A 15,603-nucleotide genomic window follows, 5' to 3' on the forward strand; every position below is an offset into this window, starting at 1 on the left:
ATACTGTATACTGTCTATATTAACCATGTATACTGTATACTGTCTATATTAACCATGTATACTGTCTATATTAACCATGTATACTGTCTATATTAACCATGTATACTGTCTACTGTCTATATTAACCATGTATACTATATACTGTCTATATTAACCATGTATACTGTATACTGTCTATATTAACCATGTATACTGTATACTGTCTATATTAACCATGTATACTGTCTATATTAACCATGTATACTATATACTGTCTATATTAACCATGTATACTGTCTATATTAACCATGTATACTGTCTATATTAACCATGTATACTGTATACTGTCTATTTTAACCATGTATACTGTATACTGTCTATATTAACCATGTATACTGTCTATATTAACCATGTATACTGTCTATATTAACCATGTATACTGTATACTGTCTATATCAACCATTTATACTGTATACTGTCTATATTAACCATGTATACTGTATACTGTCTATATTAACCATGTATACTGTTTATATTAACCATGTATACTGTCTATATTAACCATGTATACTGTATACTGTCTATATCAACCATGTATACTGTCTACTGTCTATATTAACCATGAATACTATATACTGTCTATATTAACCATGTATACTGTCTATATTAACCATGTATACTGTATACTGTCTATATTAACCATGTATACTGTATACTGTCTATATTAACCATGTATACTGTCTATATTAACCATGTATACTGTCTATATTAACCATGTATACTGTCTATATTAACCATGTATACTGTCTATATTAACCATGTATACTGTATACTGTCTATATTAACCATGTATACTGTCTATATTAACCATGTATACTGTATACTGTCTATATCAACCATTTATACTGTATACTGTCTATATTAACCATGTATACTGTATACTGTCTATATTAACCATGTATACTGTTTATATTAACCATGTATACTGTCTATATTAACCATGTATACTGTATACTGTCTATATCAACCATGTATACTGTCTACTGTCTATATTAACCATGAATACTATATACTGTCTATATTAACCATGTATACTGTCTATATTAACCATGTATACTGTATACTGTCTATATTAACCATGTATACTGTATACTGTCTATATTAACCATGTATACTGTATACTGTATACTGTCTATATTAACCATGTATACTGTCTATATTAACCATGTATACTGTATACTGTCTATATTAACCATGTATACTGTATACTGTCTATATTAACCATGTATACTGTCTATATTAACCATGTATACTGTCTATATTAACCATGTATACTGTATACTGTATACTGTCTATATTAACCATGTATACTGTCTATATTAACCATGTATACTGTATACTGTCTATATTAACCATGTATACTGTATACTGTCTATATTAACCATGTATACTGTCTATATTAACCATGTATACTGTCTATATTAACCATGTATACTGTAGACTGTCTATATTAACCATGTATACTGTCTATATTAACCATGTATACTGTCTATATTAACCATGTATACTGTATACTGTCCATATTAACCATATATACTGTCTATATTAACCATGTATACTGTCTATATTAACCATGTATACTGTTTACTGTCTATATTAACCATGTATACTGTATACTGTCTATATTAACCATGTATACTGTATACTGTCTATATTAACCATGTATACTGTCTATATTATCCATGTATACTGTCTATATTAACCATGTATACTGTCTATATTAACCATGTATACTGTATACTGTCTATATTAATCATGTATACTGTATACTGTCTATATTAACCATGTATACTGTCTATATTATCCATGTATACTGTCAATATTATCCATGTATACTGTCTATATTAACCATGTATGCTGTCTATATTAACCATGTATACTGTATACTGTCTATATTAACCATGTATACTGTATACTGTCTATATTAACCATGTATACTGTCTATATTATCCATGTATACTGTCTATATTATCCATGTATACTGTTTACTGTCTATATTAACCATGTATACTGTATACTGTCTATATTAACCATGTATACTGTATACTGTCTATATTAACCATGTATACTGTCTATATTATCCATGTATACTGTCTATATTAACCATGTATACTGTCTATATTAACCATGTATACTGTATACTGTCTATATTAACCATGTATACTGTATACTGTCTATATTAACCATGTATACTGTCTATATTAACCATGTATACTATATACTGTCTATATTAACCATGTATACTGTCTATATTAACCATGTATACTGTATACTGTCTATATTAACCATGTATACTGTCTATATTAACCATGTATACTGTCTATATTAACCATGTATACTGTATACTGTCTATATTAACCATGTTTACTGTCTATATTAACCATGTATACTGTATACTGTCTATATTAACCATGTATACTGTATACTGTCTATATTAACCATGTATACTGTCTATATTAACCATGTATACTGTCTATATTAACCATGTATACTGTCTACTGTCTATATTAACCATGTATACTATATACTGTCTATATTAACCATGTATACTGCATACTGTCTATATTAACCATGTATACTGTATACTGTCTATATTAACCATGTATACTGTCTATATTAACCATGTATACTGTCTATATTAACCATGTATACTGTCTATATTAACCATGTATACTGTATACTGTCTATATTAACCATGTATACTGTCTATATTATCCATGTATACTGTCTATATTAACCATGTATACTGTATACTGTCTATATTAACCATGTATACTGTATACTGTCTATATTAACCATGTATACTGTATACTGTCTATATTAACCATGTATACTGTCTATATTAACCATGTATACTGTCTATATTAACCATGTATACTGTATACTGTCTATATTAACCATGTATACTGTCTATATTAACCATGTTTACTGTCTATATTAACCATGTATACTGTCTATATTAACCATGTATACTGTCTATATTAACCATGTATACTGTATACTGTCTATATTAACCATGTATAATATATACTGTCTATATTAACCATGTATACTGTCTACTGTCTATATTAACCATGTATACTATATACTGTCTATATTAACCATGTATACTGTCTATATTAACCATGTATACTGTATACTGTCTATATTAACCATGTATACTGTCTATATTAACCATGTATACTGTCTATATTAACCATGTATACTGTATACTGTCTATATTAACCATGTTTACTGTCTATATTAACCATGTATACTGTATACTGTCTATATTAACCATGTATACTGTATACTGTCTATATTAACCATGTATACTGTCTATATTAACCATGTATACTGTCTATATTAACCATGTATACTGTCTACTGTCTATATTAACCATGTATACTATATACTGTCTATATTAACCATGTATACTGTATACTGTCTATATTAACCATGTATACTGTATACTGTCTATATTAACCATGTATACTGTCTATATTAACCATGTATACTGTATACTGTCTATATTAACCATGTATACTGTCTATATTAACCATGTATACTGTCTATATTAACCATGTATACTGTCTATATTAACCATGTATACTGTATACTGTCTATATTAACCATGTATACTGTCTATATTAACCATGTATACTGTCTATATTAACCATGTATACTGTAGACTGTCTATATTAACCATGTATACTGTCTATATTAACCATGTATACTGTCTATTTTAACCATGTATACTGTATACTGTCTATATTAACCATGTATACTGTCTATATTAACCATGTATACTGTCTATATTAACCATGTATACTGTATACTGTCTATATCAACCATGTATACTGTCTACTGTCTATATTAACCATGAATACTATATACTGTCTATATTAACCATGTATACTGTATACTGTCTATATTAACCATGTATACTGTATACTGTCTATATTAACCATGTACACTGTCTACTGTCTATATTAACCATGTATACTGTATACTGTATACTGTCTATATTAACCATGTATACTGTCTATATTAACCATGTATACTGTCTATATTAACCATGTATATTGTCTATATTAACCATGTATACTGTCTATATTAACCATGTATACTGTCTATTTTAACCATGTATACTGTATACTGTCTATATTAACCATGTATACTGTCTATATTAACCATGTATACTGTCTATATTAACCATGTATACTGTCTATATTAACCATGTATACTGTCTATATCAACCATTTATACTGTATACTGTCTATATTAACCATGTATACTGTATACTGTCTATATTAACCATGTATACTGTATACTGTCTATATTAACCATGTATACTGTATACTGTCTATATTAACCATGTATACTGTCTATATTAACCATGTATACTGTCTATATTAACCATGTATACTGTCTATATTAACCATGTATATTGTCTATATTAACCATGCATACTGTCTATATTAACCATGTATACTGTATACTGTCTATATTAACCATGTATACTGTCTATATTAACCATGTATACTGTATACTGTCTATATTAACCATATATACTGTCTATATTAACCATGTATACTGTCTATATTAACCATGTATACTGTCTATATTAACCATGTATACTGTCTATATTAACCATGTATACTGTATACTGTCTATATTAACCATGTATACTGTCTATATTAACCATGTATACTGTATACTGTCTATATTAACCATATATACTGTCTATATTAACCATGTATACTGTCTATATTAACCATGTATACTGTTTACTGTCTATATTAACCATGTATACTGTATACTGTCTATATTAACCATGTATACTGTATACTGTCTATATTAACCATGTATACTGTCTATATTAACCATGTATACTGTATACTGTCTATATTAACCATGTATACTGTATACTGTCTATATTAACCATGTATACTGTCTATATTATCCATGTATACTGTCTATATTATCCATGTATACTGTCTATATTAACCATGTATGCTGTCTATATTAACCATGTATACTGTATACTGTCTATATTAACCATGTATACTGTCTATATTAACCATGTATACTGTCTATATTAACCATGTATACTGTATACTGTCTATATTAACCATATATACTGTCTATATTAACCATGTATACTGTATACTGTCTATATTAACCATGTATACTGTCTATATTAACCATGTATACTGTCTATATTAACCATGTATACTGTTTACTGTCTATATTAACCATGTATACTGTATACTGTCTATATTAACCATGTATACTGTATACTGTCTATATTAACCATGTATACTGTCTATATTATCCATGTATACTGTCTATATTATCCATGTATACTGTCTATATTAACCATGTATACTGTCTATATTAACCATGTATACTGTCTATATTAACCATGTATACTGTATACTGTCTATATTAACCATGTATACTGTCTATATTAACCATGTATACTGTCTATATTAACCATGTATACTGTATACTGTCTATATTAACCATGTATACTGTATACTGTCTATATTAACCATGTATACTGTCTATATTATCCATGTATACTGTATACTGTCTATATTAACCATGTATACTGTCTATATTAACCATGTATACTGTCTATATTAACCATGTATACTGTCTATATTAACCATGTATACTGTATACTGTCTATATTAACCATGTATACTGTCTATATTAACCATGTATACTGTCTATATTAACCATGTATACTGTCTATATTAACCATGTATACTGTATACTGTCTATATTAACCATGTATACTGTATACTGTCTATATTAACCATGTATACTGTCTACTGTCTATATTAACCATGTATATTGTCTATATTAACCATGTATACTGTCTATATTAACCATGTATACTGTCTATATTAACCATGTATACTGTCTATATTAACCATGTATACTTTATACTGTCTACTGTCTATATTAACCATGTATATTGTCTATATTAACCATGTATACTGTCTATATTAACCATGTATACTGTCTATATTAACCATGTATACTTTATACTGTCTACTGTCTATATTAACCATGTATACTGTCTATATTAACCATGTATACTGTCTATATTAACCATGTATACTGTCTATATTAACCATGTATACTGTCTATATTAACCATGTATACTGTATACTGTCTATATTAACCATGTATACTGTCTATATTAACCATGTATACTGTCTACTGTCTATATTAACCATGTATATTGTCTATATTAACCATGTATACTGTATATATTAACCATGTATACTGTGTACTGTCTATAATAACCATGTATACTGTATATATTAACCATGTCAACATGTAAGTATTAAGTATTACAGATAGTTCACTTAGTCAGCTCAGGGATTTGACCCAACAAACGTTTGGTTATTGGCCCAACATTCTTAAACCCACTCGTCTACCTGCAGCCTATTACAACTAGTACTCTGATTTCCCCTCCCTAACTCAGACCACTCCCAGAAAGTCCTAGAAAATGTTTTGCTTGAGAAATTGCTCTTTGCTAAGAATACACTTGTGTTGCTTACTGAACATTTAAATGTAAAAAACAATCAGAGTGAATTACTTCATTATCTTCTTGCTTTGACTTGGTCAATTCATTGTCATTTTGTTTTAATATATTCTCTCTTTCCGTGTTCAAAACATGTGATTTTTGACCGAGATGCCCCCTTTCATTGGAGGAAAGATGTTCCTAGCGTCACGCCTTGGTCATTGTATCTTGTGTTTTTGTTATATGTTTGGGTAGGCCAGGGTGTGACATGGGTTATATGTTGTATTTCGTATTGGGGTTTATATTAATTGGGATTGTGTATGATTAGGGGTGTGTCTAGTTAGGCTTGGCTGCCTGAGGCGGTTCTCAATTGGAGTCAGGTGATTCTCGTTGTCTCGGATTGGGAACCGTATTTAGGTAGCCTGAGTTCGCTTTGTATTTTGTGGGTGTTTGTACCTGTCTCTGTGTTGTAGTCACCAGATAGGCTGTAATTAGTTTCACGTTCCGTTCTGTTGTTTTTGTATTTAGTATCAGTTATTTCATGTACCGCGTTTTCATTCATTAAAGGCATGAGTAACCAACACGCTGCATTTCGGTCCGACTCTCTTCATTCAACAGACGAACGCCGTTACACCTAGCGTGTGAGGAACATGTTTGCTGGCCTCATAAATGCTCGCCAGCTAGTTAATATTTATAAAAACATTATTATTTTTATGCCAACCTGTTTGCAAGCTCTTTAGATTTACTTGTTAGCTTGATGGCTGTTACAGAAGTAAGCTGGCTAATTAGCAACAGGTGTTAGCTACTGTTGTTGTTGTGTTATTATTAGCCTGTTCCACCATTTGTAGATTGGATATTAGCATTTGAATATAGTGCAGGAAACGGGAATCTGGACACAACGTGGACATGGTGGACATATGTACAATGAACAATTATATAATAATAATAATAATAAAAATAAAAGCTAATTTCTCTCAAATTGAGCGCACAAATTGGTTTACCCCCTGTTAGTGAGCATTTCTCCTTTGTCAAGATAATCCATCCTCCTGACAGGTGTGGCATATCAAGAAGCTGATTAAACAACATGGCCATTACACAGGTGCACCTTGTGCTGGGAGACAATATTGAAGCTCTTTTGTGGAGAAAAACTCATTCTGATTGGCTGGGCCTGTCACACCCAAGGCTGTGCCCCTGCCCAATCATGTCACATCCATAGATTAGGGACTAATTCATTTATTTCAATTGACTGATTTCCTTATATGAACTCTAACTGAATGAAATCATTGGAATTGTTGCATGTTGCTTTTATATTTTTGTTCAGTATACAATTGTAGGTGTAGATGCATGATGTGTTCAGAACACCATGACCAGTCCTCCATGATCACCACACTAGACACCATGCAGGGCCTAGTACAGTCACCACACTAGACACCATGCAGGGCCCAGTACAGTCACCACACTAGACACCATGCAGGTCACAGTACAGTCAGCACACTCGACACCATGCTGGGCCCAGTACAGTCAGCACACTAGACACCATGCAGGGCCCAGTACAGTCAGCACACTAGACACCATGCAGGTCACAGTACAGTCAGCACACTAGACACCATGCAGTCCCAGTACAGTCACCTCACTAGACACCATGCAGGGCCCAGTACAGTCACCACACTCGACACCATGCAGGGCCCAGTACAGTCACCACACTAGACACCATGCAGGGCCCAGTAAAGTCGCCACACTCGATACCATGCAGGGCCCAGTACAGTCACCTCACTAGACACCATGCAGGGCCCAGTACAGTCACATCACTCGACACCATGCAGGGCCCAGTACAGTCACCACACTAGACACCATGCAGGGCCCAGTACAGTCACCACACTAGACACCATGCAGGTCACAATACAGTCACATCACTAGACACCATGCAGGCCCAGTAAAGTCACCACACTCGACACTATGCAGGGCCCAGTACAGTCACCACACTAGACACCATGCAGGGCCCAGTACAGTCAGCACACTAGACACCATGCAGGCCCAGTACAGTCACCTCACTAGACACCATGCAGGGCCCAGTACAGTCACCACACTAGACACCATGCTGTCCTCGCTGTTTCATCCTAGTCATCATTTCCACCAGTATCCTTCATCCCCCAGGCCACTAGAGATCCACTCAGAACAGGGTTGGGGTCCATTCCAACTGAAAGCAATCAATTCGGGAAGTAAGCTAAAATTCCAATTTAAAAAATGACATTTATCTTCAATGACTTTTAAATAAACTGAAAAGTAGAAGCTATTTAATTCAAAGGTTTTGAAATGTTTTAATGGAATACTCCTCTCAGTTATCAGAGGACAGCTCCACTCTGGCTCTAGTTAGATAATGTAGAGAGTGGACGGATGGTCTGATGCCTGCATGTCATATCCCTTGTAATTATTCCTCACTTCAGGAGAAGTGAAATAAAAGTCAGCTGAATAAACAATGTGAATTTCAGTTAATTTTCTGAATTGAGTTGACTGGGATTGAGTTGACTGGGATTGAGTTGACTGGGATTGAGTTGACTGGGATTGAGTTGACTGGGATTTGAGTTGACTGGGATTGAGTTGACTGGGATTGAGTTGACTGGGATTGAGTTGACTGGGATGGAGTTGACTGGGATTGAGTTGACTGGGATTGAGTTGACTGGGATGGGGTTGACTGGGATTGAGTTGACTGGGATTGAGTTGACTGGGATTGAGTTGACTGGGATTGAGTTGACTGGGATTGAGTTGACTGGGATTGAGTTGACTGGGATGGGGTTGACTGGGATTGAGTTGACTGGGATTGAGTTGACTGGGATTGAGTTGACTGGGATTGAGTTGACTGGGATTGAGTTGACTGGGATTGATGGGATTCACCACAGGCAGCCTTAGAGAATGTCCGTCATTTTGCCATGGCAACCCACAAGGGTATAGACCGCAGAAGTCCAAGAGAGTCCTAGGGCTCCATTGAATCCGCATAAGATCTGAGCTGTTTCTCATTTCTGATTGAGCTGACATAAGCAGTGTTTACCGTGAAGTGGGATTCCGCCAATGCTGTAGCATCGCCTTTCAACATCAGTGGTGCTACAACGCAGATATTCCACTAAACGGATCGAACAGAGCTTCTCTTAAAGCTCTAAAGCTATACTGTATCTGTTTTGAATGAGATGTGACAATGTGTCTGTGGAGGCATTAATAAAATAAAAAACATGCCGGTATTCTGCCAGGAGAAGCCAAAGTCATTCAGGGAAGCTAAAGTCATTCAGGGAAGCCAAAGTCATTCAGGGAAGCTAAAGTCATTCAGGGAAGTCATTCAAAGTCATTCAGGGAAGCCAAAGTCATTCAAAGTCATTCAGGGAAGCCAAAGTTATTCATTCAGGGAAGCCAAAGTCATTCAAAGTCATTCAGGGAAGCTAAAGTCATTCAAAGTCATTCAGGGAAGCTAAAGTCATTCAAAGTCATTCAGGGAAGCCAAAGTCATTCAAAGTCATTCAGGGAAGCCAAAGTCATTCAGAGAGGCCAAAGTCATTCAAAGTCATTCAGGGAAGCCAAAGTCATTCAGGGAAGCCAAAGTCATTCAGAGAAGCCAAAGTCATTCAGAGAAGCCAAAGTCATTCAGGGGAGCCAAAGTCATTGGAAGCCAAAGTAACAGGGAAGCCAAAGTCATTCAGGGAAGCCAAAGTAATTCAGAGAAGCCAAAGTCATTCAGAGAAGCCAAAGTCATTCAGGGAAGCCAAAGTCAATCAGGGAAGCCAAAGTCATTCAGGGAAGCCAAAGTAATTCAGAGAAGCCAAAGTAATTCAAAGCCAAAGTCATTCAGGGAAGCCAAAGTAATTCAGAAAAGTTAAAGTCATTCAGGGAAGCCAAAGTAATTCAGAGAATTATATTACCAAAGTCATTCAAAGTCATTCAGGGAAGCCAAAGTCATTCAGTGAAGCCAAAGTCATTCAGGAATACAAAGTAATTATAAGCCAAAGTCATTAGCCAAAGTCATTCAGGTCCAAAGTATTATATTACCAAAGTCATTCTGGAATCAAAGTCTAATTCAGAGAAGCCAAAGTCATTCAGGGAAGCCAAAGTCATTCAGGAAGCCAAAGTCATTCAGGGAAGCCAACGTTATTCAGGGAAGCCTGTAATTCAGTCTAATACAGTATTCAAAGTAATTCAGGGAAGCCAAAGTCATTCAAAGTCATTCAGTCTAAGCCAAAGTATTATAGAAGCCAAAGTCATTACAAAGTCATTCAGGGAAGCCAAAGTCATTCATAGAAGCCAAAGTCATTCACTGTCAAAGTAATTCAGAGAAGCCAAAGTCATTCAGGGAACCAAAGTCATTCAGAGAACAAAGTCATTCAGTCTAAGCCAAAGTCATTATAGAAGCCAAAGTCATTCAAAGTCATTCAGGGAAGTCAAAGTCATTCAGTATTATAAGCCAAAGTCATTCAAAGTCATTCAGGGTCAAAGTCATCCAAAGTCATTATTACCAAAGTCATCCAAAGTCATTCAGTCTAATACAGTCATTATATTACCAAAGTCATTACTGTCTATTCAGTCTAATACAGTCATTCAGGGAAGCCAAAGTAATTCAGAGAAGCCAAAGTCATTCAGGGAAGCCAAAGTCATTCAGGGAAGCCAAAGTAATTCAGAGAAGCCAAAGTCATTCAGTCTAGCTAAAGTCATTCAGGGAAGCCAAAGTCATTCAGGGAAAACAGTCATTCAGGAAGCCAAAGTCATTCAAAGTCATTCAGAGCCAAAGTCATTCAGTGTGCTTCATTCAGGGAAGCCAAAGTTATTCAAAGTTATTCTGGGAAGCCAAAGTCATTCAAAGTCATTCAGGGAACTTTAAAGTCATTCAAAGTCATTCATTTAATTTCCAGTCATTCAAAGTCATTCAGGGAAGCCAAAGTCATTCAAAGTCATTCAAAAATGAAAGTCATTCAGGGAACGCCAAAGTCATTCAAAGTCATTCAGGGAAGCCAAAGTCATTCAGGGAAGCCAAAGTCATTCAGAGAAGCCAAAGTCATTCAGAGAAGCCAAAGTCATTCAGGGGAGCCAAAGTCATTCAGGGAAGCCAAAGTAATTCAGGGAAGCCAAAGTCATTCAGGGAAGCCAAAGTAATTCAGAGAAGCCAAAGTCATTCAGAGAAGCCAAAGTCATTCAGGGAAGCCAAAGTCAATCAGGGAAGCCAAAGTCATTCAGGGAAGCCAAAGTAATTCAGAGAAGCCAAAGTCATTCAGGGAAGCCAAAGTCATTCAGGGAAGCCAAAGTAATTCAGAAAAGCCAAAGTCATTCAGGGAAGCCAAAGTAATTCAGAGAAGCCAAAGTCATTCAGGGAAGCCAAAGTCATTCAAAGTCATTCAGGGAAGCCAAAGTCATTCAGGGAAGCCAAAGTCATTCAGGGAAGCCAAAGCAATTCAGAGAAGCCAAAGTCATTCAGGGAAGCCAAAGTCATTCAGGAAAGCCAAAGTAATTCAGAGAAGCCAAAGTCATTCAGGGAAGCCAAAGTAATTCAGAGAAGCCAAAGTCATTCAGGGAAGCCAAAGTCATTCAGGGAAGCCAAAGTCATTCAGGGAAGCCAACGTTATTCAGGGAAGCCAAAGTAATTCAGGGAAGCCAAAGTCATTCAAAGTAATTCAGGGAAGCCAAAGTAATTCAAAGTCATTCAGGGAAGCCAAAGTAATTCAGAGAAGCCAAAGTCATTCAGGGAAGCCAAAGTCATTCAGGGAAGCCAAAGTCATTCAGAGAAGCCAAAGTCATTCAGGGAAGCCAAAGTAATTCAGAGAAGCCAAAGTCATTCAGGGAAGCCAAAGTCATTCAGAGAAGCCAAAGTCATTCAGGGAAGCCAAAGTCATTCAGAGAAGCCAAAGTCATTCAAAGTCATTCAGGGAAGCCAAAGTCATTCAGAGAAGCCAAAGTCATTCAAAGTCATTCAGGGAAGCCAAAGTCATCCAAAGTCATTCAGGGAAGCCAAAGTAATTCAGAGAAGCCAAAGTCATTCAGGGAAGCCAAAGTCATTCAGGGAAGCCAAAGTAATTCAGAGAAGCCAAAGTCATTCAGGGAAGCCAAAGTAATTCAGAGAAGCCAAAGTCATTCAGGGAAGCCAAAGTCATTCAAAGTCATTCAGGGAAGCCAAAGTCATTCAGGGAAGCCAAAGTCATCCAGGGAAGCCAAAGTAATTCAGAGAAGCCAAAGTCATTCAGGGAAGCCAAAGTCATTCAGGGAAGCCAAAGTAATTCAGAGAAGCCAAAGTCATTCAGGGAAGCCAAAGTAATTCAGAGAAGCCAAAGTCATTCAGGGAAGCCAAAGTCATTCAGGGAAGCCAAAGTCATTCAGGGAAGCCAAAGTTATTCAGGGAAGCCAAAGTAATTCAGGGAAGCCAAAGTCATTCAAAGTAATTCAGGGAAGCCAAAGTCATTCAAAGTCATTCAGGGAAGCCAAAGTAATTCAGAGAAGCCAAAGTCATTCAGGGAAGCCAAAGTCATTCAGGGAAGCCAAAGTCATTCAGAGAAGCCAAAGTCATTCAGGGAAGCCAAAGTAATTCAGAGAAGCCAAAGTCATTCAGGGAAGCCAAAGTCATTCAGAGAAGCCAAAGTCATTCAGAGAAGCCAAAGTCATTCAGAGAAGCCAAAGTCATTCAGGGAAGCCAAAGTCATTCAGAGAAGCCAAAGTCATTCAAAGTCATTCAGGGAAGCCAAAGGCATCAAAAGTCATTCAGGGAAGCCAAAGTCATCCAAAGTCATTCAGGGAAGCCAAAGTCATCCAAAGTCATTCAGGGAAGCCAAAGTCATTCAGGGAAGCCAAAGTCATTCAAAGTCATTCAGGGAAGCCAAAGTCATCCAAAGTCATTCAGGGAAGCCAAAGTCATTCAGGGAAGCCAAAGTCATTCAAAGTAATTCAGGGAAGACAAAATCATTCAGGCAGTAAAGCTGGAACCTCCAACGCTGGCTAAAAACAGATATAAAACATACAGGATAACAGACATAAAACATAGGAAATACATCACAGAAAAACTTCTACCACCCTGATAAGTACATGTGTTATAAATACTGATCATGTTTACGACCATGTTGTGTTACTGTCTATCAGTCTAATAAAGTATTATCATATTGTGTTCCTGTCTATCAGTCTAATACAGTATTATATTACCACTGTGTTCCTGTCTATCAGTCTAATACAGTATTATATTACCACTGTGTTACTGTCTATCAGTCTAATACAGTATTATATTACCACTGTGTTACTGTCTATCAGTCTATTACACTATTATCATATTGTGTTCCTGTCTATCAGTCTAATAAAGTGTATTTAGGCAAAATCTGTCCCGAAAACATTTCAATCAAATTTTCACTTCTTCCAAATTTTGTAAAAGTGTGCTTCTTTCTGAAGTGAGAGTTGAATTGAAACATTTCTGAGAAACTGACAAGTGTGTTTGTAGTGATTGTGAACTTTATAGTAGGATTACAGTCAAATCCATTTAATTTCCATTAAATTCAGGAACTACACTGAAATTCCAAATCCAATTCTATTAAAAATGAAACACTCGGAATGAGAATGTTGTTTTTCTTCACTTTCCGAGTCGACCGGAATTGAAATGGAATTGGACCCAAGCCTGACTCACAGAGAGGAGAGAGGAGCTGAACACATGGTGGATCAAAAGGAGGGTATTGTCCAGACCCCCATCATCCAGACCAGCTTCAGACCCCTGTCCCTTTCACACCATAGGGAGCCTCCAGCCGTGGGGCTGGGAACTAAGCGTCCAGTCAGTCAGTCTACGGATGGCTGCCATGCACGGGCCCTTACATCTCACACATGTAGGTAAACAATTGGGCCCTGTCCAGCCTGAATGTCCAGGCAGAGAGGCTGTGTTTATACATGGGCCAGGAACATGTGTTGCGGCCGTAGTGGCATCAGAGGTCAGCCAGCTGAACACTTCAAAGGCCTGTGATGAGACTTTAGCTTTGAACTTTTATGGCAGGTGTAGGCAGGGGAGCAGGGGAGCAGGGGTACCAAGCCTAGGGTGGTCTGACTCCCTGCACTCTGGTCTGGTAATTGGTTGGTGGTGGTGTTGGTGGCTGTTGTGTGTATGTGTGTGTGTGAGTCTGTATGTGTGTGTTTGTGTGTGTGTGTGTGTGGGTTTGTGTGTGTGTGTGTGTGTGTGTGTGTGGTGTTTGTGTGTGTGTGTGTGTCTCTCAACTGACCAGGCAGTGGAGAGAGACAGTCTAATGGTCAACTGAACATGTAATGTCCAGAATGTCTTTATGTAACAGGCCACATTTAGAGAGGTCATTTTGAGCTGAAAGGGAATGGATTTTCCCGGGCTAGGCAGGCTTTCTAAAATCAGGGTTAGTCTAACGGTTAGGCAGGCTGGAGGCAGCAGGCAGAAGTACACTTCAAGGATCTCTGGTTTCAGAAATCTTCAGAAGGCCTCAGCAGGGTACCGCTGCAGCCCATGGAAAACGGAGCGGAGGGCAAGGCCTGGTGACCATACCTCTTGTCTGTCTGACTGACTGACCACAGCTCTCTGACTTGTCAAACCACAAACACTCCGTTCAAAGGATAACAGACAGGATCACAGACAGGATAACAGACTGTTGTTGCTGGTTAAACTCTTTGTTTCCACAGAAGACTACAACAGGAAAACAGACAGGAAAACAGACAGGAAAACAGACAGGAAAAACAGACAGGAAAACAGACAGAAAAACAGACAGGAAAACAGACAGGAAAACAGACAGGATAACAGACAGGAAAACAGACAGGAAAACAGACAGGAAAACAGACAGGATAACAGACAGGATAACAGACAGGAAAACAGACAGGAAAACAGACAGGATAACAGACAGGATAACAGACAGGAAAACAGACAGGAAAACAGACAGAAAAACAGACAGGAAAAGTCTACAGTTTAGATCAAGCTTCAGACTTTATCATGAACAGAATAAAAACAACAATATATCTTATCAGTAAACTGTCCTGTATAGTCTATTGCAGACTGTGTAATACACCCTCACCTGTTGGAAGCAGACACCCCA

The sequence above is a fragment of the Oncorhynchus gorbuscha genome, linkage group LG07 (assembly GCF_021184085.1).
Source record: "Oncorhynchus gorbuscha isolate QuinsamMale2020 ecotype Even-year linkage group LG07, OgorEven_v1.0, whole genome shotgun sequence".
NCBI classification, from domain to species: domain Eukaryota; kingdom Metazoa; phylum Chordata; class Actinopteri; order Salmoniformes; family Salmonidae; genus Oncorhynchus; species Oncorhynchus gorbuscha.